Consider the following 17,112-nt stretch of genomic DNA (forward strand, 5'->3'; position numbering starts at 1 on the left):
AAGGTGGGGAAGCACATGGGGTGTCTGCAGCCTGTGGGGAAACAGCCACAGGCCTGGGACAGTGCAGGATGGACCATGGTGGACATGGCCAAGAGTGAGCCTGGATGTCCCTGAAAGAGCCAAGTTCTTGGTCCCCTTGGCTATGACTGATGCCACTGCCAACAAGGCCTAAGAGGAGACACAGTCGTTATGGCCATGGAGCTTCATTGCCTCCTTGCACCCCCAGGGAGCGTCACACCATTGTCCTGCACTGGGCATCGCGCTCCCCATAGCCCCAGGAAGAACCTGAGTCACACGTGAGGGACAGGATCTCCCTTCCCAGGGGCAGGGGCTCAAGGCTTGGCCATTGTTCTTCATCAGACAAACCAAGGGCTTTCTCAGCATCAGAGCTGCTGCACTTTGCCTTTGCCTGATGCAATCACTGCCTCCAATTATCTGCTCTAACGAGTCCCTGGGGAGGCTTTGTCAGTAACAGCCCTCAGTGGGGCCCATTAATGCTTCAAGGTACTTTGGAGTTTGTTCTGACTTGGACTTCTTGAGCAGATTCTTCATTCTGTGCTTGGTATCTGAGGTTCATGGACTCAGCACCAAATACGCCACGGGGCTCATTAAAACACAGAAAGCCCTAACGAGCAATGCTTCTTTCTTTAATTTCATTCAAATCTTCCAGACTTGTAGAACTAACTGTAGAGGTTTCAATGGGACACTTGCTGATGAAGGTTTCAAAGAAGATTTAATGAAGGAGGTTTATTATTTCAAGGTTGTTTTCTGTCATTTTTCAGTGTATAGAAGAAGTGACAGCAGCATTCTACACTGGACATGGATCCTGAGGGTCTCCTGAAGACATCTGGACAGGCAGGAGAACAGTCCTTGAGGCTGGACACTGTATGGACAACCTGGCTCCTCACCCCCACCTGCCGGTTCCCTCATTGGCCACCACAGATTGCATCACTTTTCCTACATCAGTTTAATAAACAGCAAAACACTTTCCTCAGCTGTGTGTGTAAGCTGGATCTGGTGAGGTCCAGCATCCACAAGGGACACCCACACAAGAACTGGTTTAGACAGAGAGATAGGAGAGGATTGAAATAAACACAATGAACGTGTTGACTGCCATGTTAATTAGAGCTCTGAAGAATGGGGCAAGTTTGTAACTCCCTGAAGCTCAAAGCAGAAACCAGACAGCTGAGAGGCCACTTAATGACCACAGAGCAAGTGGAGGAGAAACCTGAGAGCACTGGGAAGGGCAAACGTCCAGACAGTGCTGGAAAGTTGTCCTTGGACAGGGACATTTAATCAGGAGAGGTGGGAACTCCTGAATGACGAGGGAGATGAAATCATAGACTGTTGGTAATAGAAGTACAGGGGAAGACCAATATTTCTTCTCCTTCCCTTATTAAACTTCCCCATAATTCCCTTTTTGGCTTTATTCTTTTAAATTTTAATATGTTAAAAAAACAACTAAACAAAAATCTTCAAACAAAGAAAATAACAAATCAAACAAAACTAACAAAACCACCCACAAAACCAAAGCAAAACAAAAACCAAACCAACCAACCAAGAACAACAACCAAAACCAAACCCCAAACCAACCAATGAACCAAACAAACAAAAATCGCAAAACAAAAAAGCAACAGCAAAATAGTTGACGTTTCCAGACAGACATCAGTCATCAGCTGTCTCACCATAAACAGCCAGGGCCATTTTAGGGGCCCAGTGTACCTGAGGTGCTGGCCTGGGATTGGCATCTCTCACACAGGACCTGGGGAGACCAGAGCACCTTGCAGTGCAGGTGGAGCCTGGGCAGGGGTTCCCGGGGCATCTACACTGGCACCAGGTGTTTCTGTCCCTGGAGCTGAAGACATTTGTGTCCTAAACCCATGCCCAGTTCTGGAGAATTCTTTCCTTTCCAAAGAAAAGAAACTCCCCTACAAAGACTTTAAAATGAATGAATGAATAAATAAATAAATAAATAAATATGTAAGTAAATAAATAAATAAATAAATAAATCAGTAAATAAATTACTAAATAAGTAAATAAATAAGTAAATAAGTAAACAAGTAAATAAATAAATAAGTAAATAAATAAGTGTGTAAATAAGTAAGTAAACAAGTAAATAAGTAAATACATAAATAAATACATACATGAATAAATAGAAAGAAAGAAAGAAACAAAGAAATAAATACATACATACATAAATACATACATAAAAAGAAAATAAGAAAGAAAGAAAGAAAGAAAAAGAAAGAAAGAAAGAAAGAAAGAAACTATGTTGACACGTTCCTTTGCTTTGGATCTTTGTTTTCATTTCTTCTTATTTTAATATCCATTGACATCAACTGACATCTGATGGGCCTGCAGGCCTGAAGCCAAGATCATGTTGTGTCTTGCACAGCGCCCCATGCCCTCTGAACCTTCCCTGCCCAGGACTCCTCACACGTTGCCCAGAGCGAGTGACACTGAGGGGTTGGCTGGTTCACTGGCTGAGATGCTGTTTTAGATGGTCACCTACAGCACAGGTGGATCCTGCCCCATCATCGCCTGCTCTGCTCCAGTCTGAAACAGAGCCCAACATCACAATGGGATCATGAGAGAACTGAGGTTGAAGGGACCTCAGGAGTCTGCAGTCCATCTTGTCACCAACAGGGTCACACCAAGGTGTTCATGCCTTGATTCAATCAGAGCTTTAGCAGGACTAGAGAAGTGATCATCCCTTTGTACTGGGCACTGGTGAGGCTGCACCTTGAATCCTGGGGTCTGTTTTAGGCCCCTCATGGCAAGGAAGACATTGAGGTGCTGGAGAGAGTTCAGAGGAGGGTGACAAGGCTGGTGAAGGGTCTGGAGCACCAGTCTGATGAGGAGCGGTTGAGGGAGCTGGGGCTGTTCAGCCTTGAGAACAGGAGGCTGAGGGGAGACCTTATTACTCTCTACAGCTGCCTGAAAGGAGGTTTTATCATGGAGGGTGTTGGTCTCTTCTCCCAAGTAGCAAGTGATAGGACAAGAGGAAATGGCCTCAAGTTGCACACGGAGAGGTTTAGATTGGATATGAGGAATAAATTCTTCATGGAAACCACCAGTGATGTTCCTTAGGACTCAGTCCTAGGGCCAGGTCTGTCCAATATTTTTATCAATAATCTGGATGCAGGAATTTAATGCACCATTAGCAAATTTTCTGATAATACCATCCTCGGAGGTGCTGATGACTATCCTGAGGGTCAAGGAGCCTTGCGGAACGATCTAGATAGATTGGAGCATTAGGCAATGATCAACGGCATAAAATCTAACAAGTCCACCTGCCGGATTCTGCACCTAGGATAAAGTAATGCCAAGGACAAGTCTAATGGGGAGAGGATTGGCTGGAGAGCAGCCCTGCAGAAAGGAGCCTTGGGGCGCTGGTTGACAGGAGGCTCAACAAGAGTCAGCAGTGTGTGCCCTGGCAGCCAAGAGTGCAAATCCCATCCTGGGGTACATCAGACAGAGCAGAACCAACCGCTCAAAGGAGGTGATTATCCTGCTGTATTCAGAGTTGCTGTGGCCTCACCTTGAGTGCTGTGTGCAGTTCTGGGCCCCACAATTTGACAAGGATGTTGAAGTATTCCAATGTGTCCAGAGAGCAACAAAGCTGGTGACCGACCAGAAGGCATGTCCTCTTAGGAGTGGCTGAGCAATCTGGATTTCTCTAGTTTGGAGAGAAGGAAGCTGATGAGCAAGCTCATTGCCCTCTAAAAGTTCCTGAGGAGGGAAGTGTATAGGGAAGTGCTGGTCTCTTGTCCCTGGTATCCAGTGACAGGACATGTGGGAATGGTGCAAACCTGGGTCAGAGGAAGTTCAGACTTGACCCTCTACTGAGAGTGTGGTCAGATACTGGAACAGACTTCTGAACGATAGGATGAGGGGCAACGGGCACAGCATAGGAGGTCCCATCTGAATATTAGGAAAAACCTCTTTACTGTGAGGGTGCCTGATCACTGGAACAGGCTGTCCAGAGAGGTTGTGGAGTGTCCTCCTCTGGAGACATTCAAAACCCGCCTGGACACCTTCCTGTGCGATCTGCTCTGGGCGAACCTGCTTTATCAGGTGGGTTGGGCTAGATGATCCCCAGAGGTCCCTTTCAAGCCAAACCATTCTGTGATTCTGTGTCAGCTGGTTGATGCCCCAAGCCTCAGCATTCAAGAGGCATTTGGCCAATGCACTTACTACCCTGTTTTAACTTTAGATCAGCCTTGAATTGGTCATGCACTGGGACTAGATGGTCATTATAGGTCCCTTACAGCTGAACTATACCTCACTTCCCTTCTTTCCTTTCTCCTCCTTGCCCTAGCAGGGGGAAGCTGCAAAGACCCCCCACTACAGCCCCACCCAGCACCCTTTGCAGGAAGCCTTTGAGGTGCTGGCCCCAAGGCAGTCCCACTGCCCAGGAGTTCCAGGGGGCTGTCCCTGCCCTTGGTGTCCACGTGCTGGGCACAGCTGCTGGCTGTCCCTGATGCCTTCTCTGCCCTTTGGCTCTCCAGGACAAAGCTCCTGCTCTTCTCTCCAGTCATGGCAGAAACCAGCCCTGCAACCAAGAGAAGAGCCCTGGTAGCTGTCCCCTCTCTGCACCAGAGCTGATGTCCATGAGGCCCCACAGCGAGGAGGACCAGGCTCACAAAGCCTTTTCTGAGGGGATAACAGGATGGTTTCAACCACTGCAGCGTGGAGAAAATCCCCAGTGTGACCAGAGCCATAGGCTGCGCTGGACAGTGCCAACAGACCGCCATGGAAATAAGGCTCGCTTTGAATCCATTCCCAAAGCACAGCCAGGCAAATGATGACTCTTCCCAAATGAGCAAAAAGAGTCCATTGCTGCTACTGCAGTCATGTTTCCTTTTCTACCCAAACCAAGATCTACAGTTGGCCATCTGTACAGGGGCTGCAAAATGCACTTCAGCTGCAGGGTAAACCTTCCACACCTCTTGTGTGACTTGCACCTTTCTCAGAGTTATTTGCCTACCTTGATTGGTGGGAAGAGGTTCAGAACTTATGGAAAGCCTTTAAGAGATACTCTTTTGAGTACTGAAAGAGTAAGGAAGCTACTGCCATTTTGGACATTTGCGTCAAAACTCATACACACATGGCATAGTGTGTGCTGTGTGACATGGATTTCTTTTTCTCCTTGTTCTCCTTTTTAGTAATGCCTGATATCTTTGCTTTGGAAAAAACATACCTAAACAAAAGAATCTGAGAACAAAAGTCCTGATCAGAGAGAAGGTCCATCTGGGCCAAGACTCAGTCTCCAAAGCTGCCAGCCATCTGTGTCTACAGGGTCTTGGGGTGCTCAAAGGCCTCAGTGGCTGGGACCGGCCTCCCTGGGGACCATCTCCTGCAGGGGCCCAGGGGCCGTGTCTCAGCTCAGCCTGGGACCTCTGGTGCCTGCCTGAGCCATGTTGTAGGTGTGTGTGCCTGTCTCTGCCCCATCTCCTGGACGGGCCTGGGCCCTGCCCTGCAGAGAGCGGCTCTCCTGGATGGAGTCCTCAGGCCTGGCTCAGAGCTCATCGTGCTCCAGGCACAACTACTGAGCACAACCATGCTGTGCTGTGCAGTGCTGCTCTATTCTGTGCGCTCACAAGGAGTCCAATAAAGATGCGACTGTTCGACTGAAATGCCAGAGAGGTTTTAGATCCAAAAACAGTTTCAGGGACACATACACAAAGGATACAACTGGAAACAGATTTTTTTTTTAATATATATTTATTTTATTAAAATTACAAATTTTAATAGAAGAAGGAGAAGGAGGAGAGCTGGCTCCTGCTGTAAACTTGCCCTGGGAGAAAGAACCCGAGAAAGCCAGGGCACGAGTGGTGCCTTGGAGGGCAAGAGCAGTGGGCATGAACCAGAGGAGCTCTGACAGGCGGTCATGCTCAATGCTGCAGAGGAAGGCAAAAAAACCCCGGGGACCAGGGCCAGTCTGCCCCGGGGGAAAATTCCTTCCTGACCCCAACACTGGCGATCGGCTGTTCCCTGAGCATTTGAGCAAGACCTGGCTCCTCGGCCCACAGGCTGGTCATGCCTCCCAGAAGACCACAGAATAATAGAAGGATAGAATGATAGGATGATGATGTCTTCTCTCTTCTCTTCTCTTCTCTTCTCTTCTCTTCTCTTCTCTTCTCTTCTCTTCTCTTCTCTTCTCTTCTCTTCTCTTCTTCTCTTCTCCTATCTCCTCTCCTCTCCTCTCCTCTCCTCTCCTCTCCTCTCCTCTCCTCTCCTCTCCTCTCCTCTCCTCTCCTCTCCTCTCCTCTCCTCTCCTCTCCTCTCCTCTCCTCTCCTCTCCTATCCTCTCCTCTCCTCTCCTCTCCTCTCCTCTCCTCCTTTCTTCACCTCTTCCCTCTCCTCTCCTATCCTCTCCTCTCCTCTCCTCTCCTCTCCTCTCCTCCTTTCTTCACCTCTTCCCTCTCCCTCTTCTCTCCCCTTCTTCTCCTTCTCCCTCCTTTCACTAGCACTACATGCTGAGGAAATTGCTGACAAACACTTGTAACCTTGCCCAGATTAGCCATTCGCTCCATCACCTTGTGCAAAGGACGCATGTACCTTCTGGTGGCCGGGAGAGCACCGTGCCCCCTTAAACCACTCTGCATTCCACTTCCTACAGCTGCTGACCCTAGCTCCCCACTCCATCAGGATGGTGAGCTCTGCAGTGCTCCTCAAGAAGGCATTCCCTTCATTTTGCTGCTGCTATTCAGCTGAAAAGGATGTTCCTCTTCCTCTTCCTCTTCCTCTTCCTCTTCCTCTTCCTCTTCCTCTTCCTCTTCCTCTTCCTCTTCCTCTTCCTCCTCCTCCTCCTCTTCCTCCTCCTCTTCCTCCTCCTCTTCCTCTTCCTCCTCCTCCTCCTCTTCATCTTCCTCCTCTTCCTCTCTTCTCTCTTCTCTCTTCCTCTCTTCTCTCTTCTCTCTTCTCTCTCTTCTCCTCTTGCTTCACCGCTTCCCTCTCTCTCTCCCTCTCCCTCTTCTTCTCTCTCCTTTTCATTCCCCCTCCTTTCACTACCAGTGCATGCTGGGGAAATCCCTGACAAACACTTGGAACCTTGCCCAACTTAGCCATTCATCCAACTTAGCTCCATCACCTTATGCTAACCACGCATCTACCTTCTGGTGGCTGGGAGAGCACCGCACGCCCTTCAAACCACTCTGCATTCCACTTCCTACAGCTGCTGACCCTAGCTCCCCACTCCATCAGGACGGTGAGCTCTGCAGTGCTCCTCAAGAAGGCATTCCCTTCATTTTGCTACTGCTATCCAGCTGAAAAGGATGATCATCCATCAGATCAACCTGGAAGGTTGCCCTGCTGGGAGATGGCCTTGCAGCAGAGAAACTCCAGCTGCCTCGTCCAGCTCTTCCTCCTTCAGCCCCTGTCAAGGGATTCCACCGGCTCCTCAAGGACTTCCTCTCCAATGTCTTCAGGCTGCCTCCAGGCCAGCTCTGGCAGCAGACACGGGAGCCTGCTCCCTTTTATACTGCCCCGGGGCATTGTGACATCAGCATTGCCCCGTGGTTGCATTGTGACATGGAGGTGACATGGGCCCCCAGTGTCCCACCCCATCCACTGCCCATGCACCCAGCACTCTGTGGAGGAAGGACTTCGGGGTGCTGCTGGCCCCGAGGCTGTCCGTGTGCCCAGGAGGCCCAGGGGGCTGTCCCTGCTCTTGGTGGTCACGCACTGGGCATGGCTGAAACCACCTGGGAATGGCGGTGGCATGAAATTACTGAGGAGGTTATTCAGATACAAAGGAACTTCTTCTCTTTTCCTTTAAAGTTACTAAAAGAAACTATGAAAAACAATCCTCTAGTACATGATGGTAATGAATTGCTCTGCGAAAGTGCTGCCATAGGTGCAGGAACCTGCTAGCCTACGTCTATTCCATTAAAGAATCTCAACATTTTGGTGCCGGCTCCATGTGTTTGTCATGTGGCCTCTCTCACCTCCTAGATTTCCAGGTAGGAAAACAGGCGGGGGAGCAGGTCTCAGCTAAACCCCAGGGCACCTGCTATGGAAAGCATAGGTGTGAAAGCGTAGGCATAGCCTCTGGGCTCAGGCACCAGGTTCTGTGGGCTGGCAGATGGCTGCCTGACAGCTCAGACATGGTAATTATCCCTAATTCAAGCACTCGGGGTAATGCAAGGTGGTGCCGTGTTGGAAGCGCTTCATTAACTGCAGAAGAGTAAAGACAGGCCCATGGGCAGATCCTCTGCTGCAAAGGGGCATTGTTCCTGTTGTAGCAAAAACAAGCCCAGCGATAATCTTAAGCCCATATTGGCATCAGTAGCTGGTTGTAAGAAGATTCTGGTGCTCGTGAAGGAACCTCTAATTCACACCGAGTGACCGTGGAAGACCGAGATTAGAGGTGCCCTGCCTCCAGCCAGGCGGAGGAAAGGGATAACAGAGTTTACTGGATGGTACAGATAGGATGGCCTGGTACAACACACCCCCAGGAGTACAAGGCTTTGGTGGACACTGCTGCTCAGTGCACAATAATTCCTTCAGACTGTAAGGGGACACAACTCAACAGTATTTTTGGAGTGACTTGGGGGATCCCAAGAGCTGACTGTTGTAGAGGCTGAAATGAGCCTAACTGGAAAAACCTGGCAAAAGCATCCCATTGTGACTGGCCCAGATGCTCCGTGCATCCTTGGCATAGACTACCTTAAGAGAGGGTATTTTAAGGACCCAAAAGGGTATAGGTGGGCATTTGGTACAGCATCTGTGGACACTGAGAGAATTGAACAGCTGTCTGATTTGCCTGCTCTTTCAGATGACCCTTCTGTTGTAGGACTGCTGATGGCTGATGATCAGCAGGTGCCAGTTGCTACCACAACGGTGCATCGTCCACAGTATCGCACCAATTGGGACTCTTGGATTCCTATTCGGAAATTGATTCGTCAACTGGAAAGCCAGGGTGTGATCAGTAAGACTCGCTCACCTTTCAATAGCCCAATTTGGCCAGTGCGTAAGTCTAGCGATGAGTGGAGATTAACTGTAGACTACTGTGGCCTGAAGGGGGAAGGAGGAAAAAGGGTGAAGGGAAACCTTCTCCCACAGTTTTGATTGTCTCCCCATGATCAAACCACAACAAAAACAAAGAATCAGCGTGGTGGGGCTGTCGAGTGGCCCTTGGTTTGTCCTGCAAACAACCTCTGAATGCGGATTCTTGCAGGTGCAGCGGAGCAGGCAGCAGCATCTGAGTAAAGCTCTGGGGGACAGGGTCCTGTGTGCTGGGGACAGCTTCCCTCGCCATTCTCTGCTCCCTCCTCCTCCAAGCAGGGGCTGCCCCACGCCACGCACAGCCAGTCCCAGCCGGGCCCGGAGGTGGGTGTCTCCATGACGACCGCCTGGGCTCTGTGACGTCATAACCAGAGGCCATTGTGACACGGGGTCGACATCACCAGAGGCCATTGTGACACGGGGGTCCCCGCCCTGACCGTGGGGGTATTTAAGGAGCGAGAGCCCTGGGGTGCTCACTCCCAGGAGAGCAGCTTCTCAGGAGCAGCAGCTTCTCAGGAGGCAGCAGCTTCTCACGAGGCAGCATTTCCCCTGGGTGCCCGTTGCGGCTCTTTGATAGAGGAGACCCAAGATGCCAACTGACAAGGAGGTGTCCTGCTCCTCCTCCTGCCCGCAGATCGGCCACAGCCTGGGCCAGAACACCCTCCAGAGCACCTGGGTCACCCCCTCAGTCCAGGAGCGCTTGCAGGACCACCATAAAGGTCCCCAGGAGGGGTCTGGCTGCCCTCGCAGCACCAACAGCGAGGCAGCAGCAGAGGCAGAGTGCCCGGCACCTGCCCCACAGGGCGCCACAGCCGACGACGCGGCTCTGTGGGACACAGCCCAGCGCATCGTCAGTGAGGCCGTGCGCAGGGCTGTGGCCCAGATCATGGCAGCTGGCCAGGAACCGGAGGAACAGCAGGACCTGGCCCAGCACATGGACTTGCAAGATGAGAACAGCAAAGAGGGGTGCCAAGGCGGAGACACCATCCACAGCACCTGGATCAACCCCTCGGTCCAGGAGCACCTGCAGGACGCCCCTGCAGGTCCCCAGGAGGGGTCTGGCTTGACCAGCACAGACACGGAGGCAGCAGCAGAGGCAGAGCGCCCGGCACCTGCCCAGCACAGCCCCACAGAGGACGATGTGGACCTGTCAGACATTGTGGAGTACATCGTCAGTGAGGCGGTGCGCAGGGCTGAGGCTGAGATCCAGGGACCTGGCCAGCAACCGGTAGAACAGCAGGACCTGGCCCAATGCACGGATGTCCCAGTGGCAGCAGCAGCACCTGCAGGACTAGAAGCCATTGAGGCTCATTTGGCAGGAGAGGATGAGGGACAGGCCAACACAGCCCCTCTCGTCCCAGCTGCAAAGGAGGAAGAAGAGAACACGGTTTCTCCAATGTCTGCAGAGCATGGGGGAGAGACCAGCGCAGACATCGCCTGCCCAGCGCAGGGCCCAGCTCCACGGCGACGGCCTTCCCGGTTCAGGAGGGCGCTCCGGGCTCTGCGCAGGGCTTTCCGCTGCAGCTGCACCGCGGGACAGCAAGAGGAGTAGAGCCGTGACCGCGGCGTTCACCTGCCCTGAGGACATGGTGCTGCCAGCCTCTGCTCGGCCTTGGATTGTTTTCAAAATCAATAAAGACAATTAAAAAAAAAATGACAGTTTTCCCCCTGTGCTCCTCTGTTCCTGCTCCATCTCGGGACAAAGAAGGCTGCAGGAAATCTCTGTCCTCGGGGTGTCCTGGCCTTGGTTGCCGGAAGCCCTGGGCTGGTGCTGCCGCAAGCCGGCAGTCTGGCTGGATCCCCCTCAAGCTCCCTTCCCACCCGCCTGTCTCCAGTTCCAGTCCAGGACTTGGAACATTTGAGATCTATTGCCGACTTGGCCTGGTTGACCTGCACCGTACGGCATCCCCTTCGTCTCACAAGGAACCTCCCCATTGCGGGGGTGTTTTGGAGCACCTGCATGAGCTGATACAGGCGAGACCCTCCAAACCCGCATGTGGTCCCTCTCCTCCACCGACGGTCTTCCAAGTCAGGAAGAGCCGGCTGCTCGCTCCCTTGCTGGAAATCTGAGCCATGACCCATCTCTGCACAAGGCTCTGATGCACAAGGCTTCCAGCGTCACGAGAGCACGTTCAGGCCTGAGACACCGGGGAGAAGCGCCGCAAACAGTGCTGGTCTTGACAAGAAATCCACCTGCTCAGAGCTTCGTCTCAGATGCGAGTTACTCTGCCCTGGGTTTCTGGGGCCCAGAAATGGAGGGAGGCTCAGGTATAAACCCAGTCAGCCAAGAGCTGCAGCAGCTGCTGATCCCTGTGTGGCGCATTGCAAACCAGCCATGGCTGTCTGTGGCTGCTGCATGCCCCGGGCTGCAGCCTTCGCAGCATCCTCCTCTTCCCCAGCGCCCCCGTGCACTGCACAGACCCAGAGCTGATTGCAATGGCTGGGGCAGCACCGGGCAGCAGCAGCATCTCTCTCCCCAGCCTCCAGCTGCCCAGTTGCCCTGCGGGGAATTTCTGCCTGGGAAGGGCAGAGTTGTACTGCGATCGGCCGGGGGCTCAGGACAAAGCACAGCACCGCCACGTCCCCGGAGCAGAGCCCTTCTTTTCCTGGCTTGGACTGGTGTATTCCTCCTGCTCACAGCGCGGTCCTTCTCTGGGATAAGGTGACGCCAGCACCTTCAGGGAAATTGGAACGTCATGATGGAGTGGACGTGAAACAGCCTCACTTCCCGAAAAGCCAAAGGAGTAAAACTGACATGGAACAAAGCAAGTAACTTGCCACAGCTGTCCAACCTGCGCTCCTCAGGCGGGAGGTGACCGGCGACATGTTCTGGTGCTGCGGGGCTGTGCCGCAACAGTTCAGTTGGGGCCGTGGCCAGAAACGTAGTGATGTACATCTAGAGATACCCACATGGTTCTGTGGGAAGCATCTGTTTCCTCGGCACGATTTGGAACACTTTTGACACACGGGGCTTGCTGGGCCCTAAATCACAGCTGCGTTGACTCCTCTAAGCCTCCCAGTTCCAATTCAGCAGGTGCCCAGTTCAAGGTGTCGACTCAGCAATGTGTACTTCACTTTAATCTGTATTATGTATTATGTACTATGTATTATGTATTATGTATTATGTATTATGTATTATGTATTATGTATTATGTATTATGTATTATGTATTATGTATTATGTATTATGTATTACCAACAGTAATTTGCCAACAGGAGGAGTTCTTGCTAAATTAACAGCAAAAGCCATGCTGAAAAATGCAAGGGAGCAATGAGGGAGGGCTGGAGTCGTGCTCGGGAGCTGCGTCCGTGCGGGAAGGTTTATGTGTCTCGGTGGGTAGTGCCCAGAGAGTTGGTCTGATTGCACCGCAGAGCTCCCGGAGACATCAATCTGTTTGCTTCTTTCCTACACCAAGCTTTAAAGGCTGGTTTGGATAGTCAAATGGGATTCAAACGTAACGTTCCTCCAAGAAGGCCTTGGGTAAGTCATTTCCCAAAATTCCAACTTCTTTTCCCAGGGAGGCTGAATTTCCTCCATAGCAATCAAATGATCAGGTTTTGCACAGAAGAGTTGCTGTGGTTCTAAGCGTCTTTATTTTGTCTATGCTGCCTTAAAGAAGCAGCTGGTCTGCCTTTTGCTTTTGGTGATGGAAGTCGGGAATGGCCAGCGCTGTGCTTCATGTCAGGATGGTTTCATTCTCGAATTATTGAATCGTTTGCCGGATGCAACTAAAAGAACAACACCTCCATCTCTTCCAGGGCCCTGCTCTTTAGTCCGCTCTCAACACCACCAGCAAAGAGCTGCTGCTTCTCTTCTGTACGGGATGTTTGGACATCTCTTTGCTAGAGGGACAAGGTCCCTTCGATCAAGAGACTGAAGCAGAAACATCAGAAATTGACATTCCTCCAAGTTTTCCCCCAGTGCCTCAAGTTCCAAATCAAAGAGAAGGGCATGGCGGTGGTGCCATTTTCTACCCCAGGGATAAAATTGTGGCAGGAATCATAGTATGGAACATCTTCTACAGGATGCCTATTGCCGGCAAGGTCAGTGCAGGACTGGTGTGCTGAACAGTGAGTCTTGCTTAGATTGGGGATTTTCTTGTGGAAAAATCCATCTGCCATTTAAAATGATGAAAAAGAAATGGAGATGCTCTGTTTGGTACGATACTTGCAAGAAACTTGTAGGTTGGTTGTGCTTTAGTTGTTAGCAGTGCAGGTCAAAGCGGCTTCACAGTATCACAGTACCACAGTATCACAGTATGTTTGGGATGGGAAGGGACCTCAGAAGATCATCCAGTCCAATCCCCCTGCTGGAGCAGGAACGCCCAGGTGAGGTCGCACAGGAACATGTCCAGGAGGGTTTTGAATGTCTCCAGAGAAGGAGACTCCACACCCCCCTGGGCAGCCTGTTCCAGTGCTCTTGCACCCTTACTGAGAGAAGGTTTTTCTCAAATTTATGTGGAACCTCTTGTGTTCCAGCTTGATCCCATTGCCCCTTGTCCTATCATTGTTTGCCACCGAGAAGAGCCTGGCTCTGTCCTCGTGGCACCCTCCCTTTATATATTTATAAGCGTTAATAAGTTCACCCCTCAGTCTCCTTCAAAGTAAAGAGACCCAGCTCCCTCAGCCTTTTTTCATAAGGGAGATGCTCCACTCCCTTAATCTTCTTCGTTGCCCTACGCTGGACCCTCTCCAGCAGTTCCCTGTCTTTCTGGAACTGAGGGGATGTCCAGACTATTTAATTGCTCCCTAACCCAGTCCTCATCGACTAAAGCAAACTCCTCCATTGACCTGGCTTCATCGGGGGTCTCAGGGGTACAGGGCTTCCCAAGACAGCCCCCAGCAGAGTAGACAAAGAAGGCTTTCAGTAATTCTGCCTTCTCTGTATCTTCTGCCACCAGGGCACCCACCCCGTTCATCAGTGGGCCTACATTGCCTCTGGTATTAGTTTTATCTGCTATGGATTTGAAACAGTTCTTTTTGCTGTCCTTGACCCCTCTCGCCAGCTGTAATTCTAAGGAGCCCTTGGCTATCCTAGCTGCCTTCCTGCATCCTCTAACAGCAGCCTTATATTCCTCCCAAGTGGCCAGCCCCTGCTTCCATGACCTGTAAACTCTCCTCTTCTGCTTGAGCATACCCAACAGATCCCTATTCAACCACGCAGGCCTCCTGGCTCCCTTCCTTGACTTCCTACGTATGGGGATGCTCTGATCCTGAGCGTGGATGAAGCATTCTCCGAATGCAATCCAGCTATCTTGGGCCCCTTTTCCTTCAAGCAGTCTTGCCCATGGGATTTCCCCCAGCAATTGCTTGAAAAGGCCAAAGTTAGCCCTGCTAAAGTCCAGGGTTGCAATTGTACTTGCTCTTCTGTTCCTGCCACACAAGATGCTGAACTCCACCATCTCGTGGTCACTGCAGCCCAGGCAGCCCTCAACCTTTACTGCTTTGTCCAGACCCTCCTTGCTAGTGAGGATGAGATCCAGCAGTGCACCTCTCCTAGTCGGCTCCTCCACCATCTGCATGAGGCAGTTCTCATCAATGCACTGGAGGAACCTCCTGGACTGTGGCTGGCTGGCTGAATGGTCCTTCCAGCAAACATCAGGGGAGTTAAAATCCCCCACAACAACCAGGGCCTGTGACTGTGAGGCCGCTCTCAACTGCCCATAGAAGGCCTCATCAACTTCCTCAGCCTGATCTGGTGGCCTGTAACAGACGCCCACAACAGTGTCACCCCTGCCAGCCTGCCCCTTGATCCTGACCCATACACTCTCAACTCGCTCCTCATCCACTCCTGGGCAGAATTTAGTACACTGTAGTTGCTCTCTCACATAGAGAGCAACTCCACCACCACGCCTGGCTGGCCTCTCTTTCCTGAAAAGGGCATAGCCATCCAAGACCACATTCCAGTCATGTGAACTGTCCCACCATGTTTCTGCAATTGCCAACAGATCATAATCTCCCGACAGAACACAGGATTCTAACTCCTCCTGCTTATTCCCCATGCTGCGCGCATTGGTGTGCAGGCATTTCAGGGAGCGAGCAGAGCACACCAGTTTATCCCTGGGGGCATAGGAGGCCACCAGGTCGTCATCAGTTTTAGAATGCTGCCCCACTGGGACAAGCCCAGCTACAACCCCATCCCCCTTCGAGCCTACTATCTAGGATGCTGTGTCCAGGATGCTGTCTCTGGGATGCTGTATCTAGGATGCTGTATCTGGGATGCTGTATCGGGGATGCTGTATGTAGGATGCTGTATCTAGGATGTTGTATCTGGGATTCTGTATCAGGGATCCTCTATCAGGGATGATGTATCTAGGATGCTATACCTAGGTTGCTGTATCTGGGATGCTGTATCTGGGATGCTGTATCTAGGATGTTGATATCTCATGCGGTATGTAGGATGCTGTATCTGGGATGCTGTATCTAGGATGCTGTATCAAGGATGTTGAATCTGTGATGCTGTATCTAGGACATTGTATTTGGATGCTATATCTAGGATGGTGTACCTGGGATGCTGTATCTAGGATGCTGTATCGCATATGCTGTACCTGGGTTGCTGTGTTTAGGATGCTGTATCTGGGATGCTATATCTAGGATGCTGTATCAGGGATCCTGTATCTGAGATGCTGTATCGGTGATCCTGTATCTGGGATGCTGTATCTAGGATGCTGTATCGCATATGCTGTACCTGGGTTGCTGTGTTTAGGATGCTGTATCTGGGATGCTGTATCTGGGGTGCTCTATCTGGGATGCTGTGTCTGGGACGCTGTATCGGGGATTATTATCTGGGATGCTGTATCATCGATGCTGTATCTGGGATGCTATATCTAGGATCCTGTATCTAGGATGCTGTATCTGGGATTCTGTATCAGGGATCCTGTATATGGGATGCTATATCTAGGTTGCTGTATCTGGGATGCTGTATATGGGATGCTGTATCTAGGATGCTGTATCTAGGATCCTGTATCTAGGATGCTGTATCTGGAATTCTGTATCGGGGATCCTGTATCTGGGATGCTGTATCTAGGATGCTGTATCTATCATGCTGATATCTGATGCTGTATGTAGGATGCTGTATCTGGGATGCTATATCTGGGATTCTTTCTCTAGGATGCTGTATCTGGGATACTGTATCTTGGATGCTGTATCTAGGATGCTGTATCTGGGATGCTGTATCTGGGATCCTCTATCGGGGATGCTGTATCTGGAATGCTGGATCTAGGATGCTATATCTTGGATGCTGTATCCAGCATGCTGTATGTGGGACGCTGTATCTGGATGCTGTGTCTAGGATGCTGTGTCTAGGATGCTGTGTCTAGGATGCTGTATCTAGGATGCTGTATCTGGGATGCTGTATCTAGGATGCTGTATCTGGGATGATGTATCTGGGATGCTGTATCTGGGTGCTGTATCTAGAATGCTGTATCTAGGATGCTGTATCCAGGATGTTGGATCTGTGATGCTGTATCTAGGATGTTGTAATTAGGATGCTATATCTAGGATGGTGTACCTGGGTTGCTGTATTTAGGATGCTGTATCTGGGATGCTGTATCCAGTATTCTCTATCGGGCATCCTGTATCTGGGATGCTATATCGGGCATCCTGTATCTGGGATGCTGTATCTAGGATGTTGTATCTACGATGCTGTATCTAGGATGCTGTGTCTAGGATGCTGCATCTAGGATGCTGTATCTGGCACGCTGTATATGGGATGCTGTATCTAGGATGCTATATCTAGGATTCTGTATCGGGGATACTTTATCTGGCATGCTGTATCTGGGATGCTGTATCTATGATGCTGTATCTGGGATGCTGTATCTAGGATGTAGTATCAGTGATTCTGTATCTAGGATGCTGTATCTATTATCCTGTATCTAGGATTCTGTATCTGGGATTCTGTATCGGGGATCCTGAATCTGGCACGGTGTATCTAGGATGCTGTATCTGGGATGCTGTATCTAGAATGCTGTATCTAGGATGTTGCATCTCTGATGCTGTATCTAGGATGCTGTATCTGGGATGTTGTATCTGGGATGCTACATCTGGGATTCTTTCTCTAGGATGCTGTATCTGGGATGCTGTATCTTGGATGCTGTATCTA

The sequence above is a fragment of the Columba livia genome, unplaced genomic scaffold, assembly GCF_036013475.1.
Source record: "Columba livia isolate bColLiv1 breed racing homer unplaced genomic scaffold, bColLiv1.pat.W.v2 Scaffold_141, whole genome shotgun sequence".
NCBI classification, from domain to species: Eukaryota; Metazoa; Chordata; class Aves; order Columbiformes; family Columbidae; genus Columba; species Columba livia.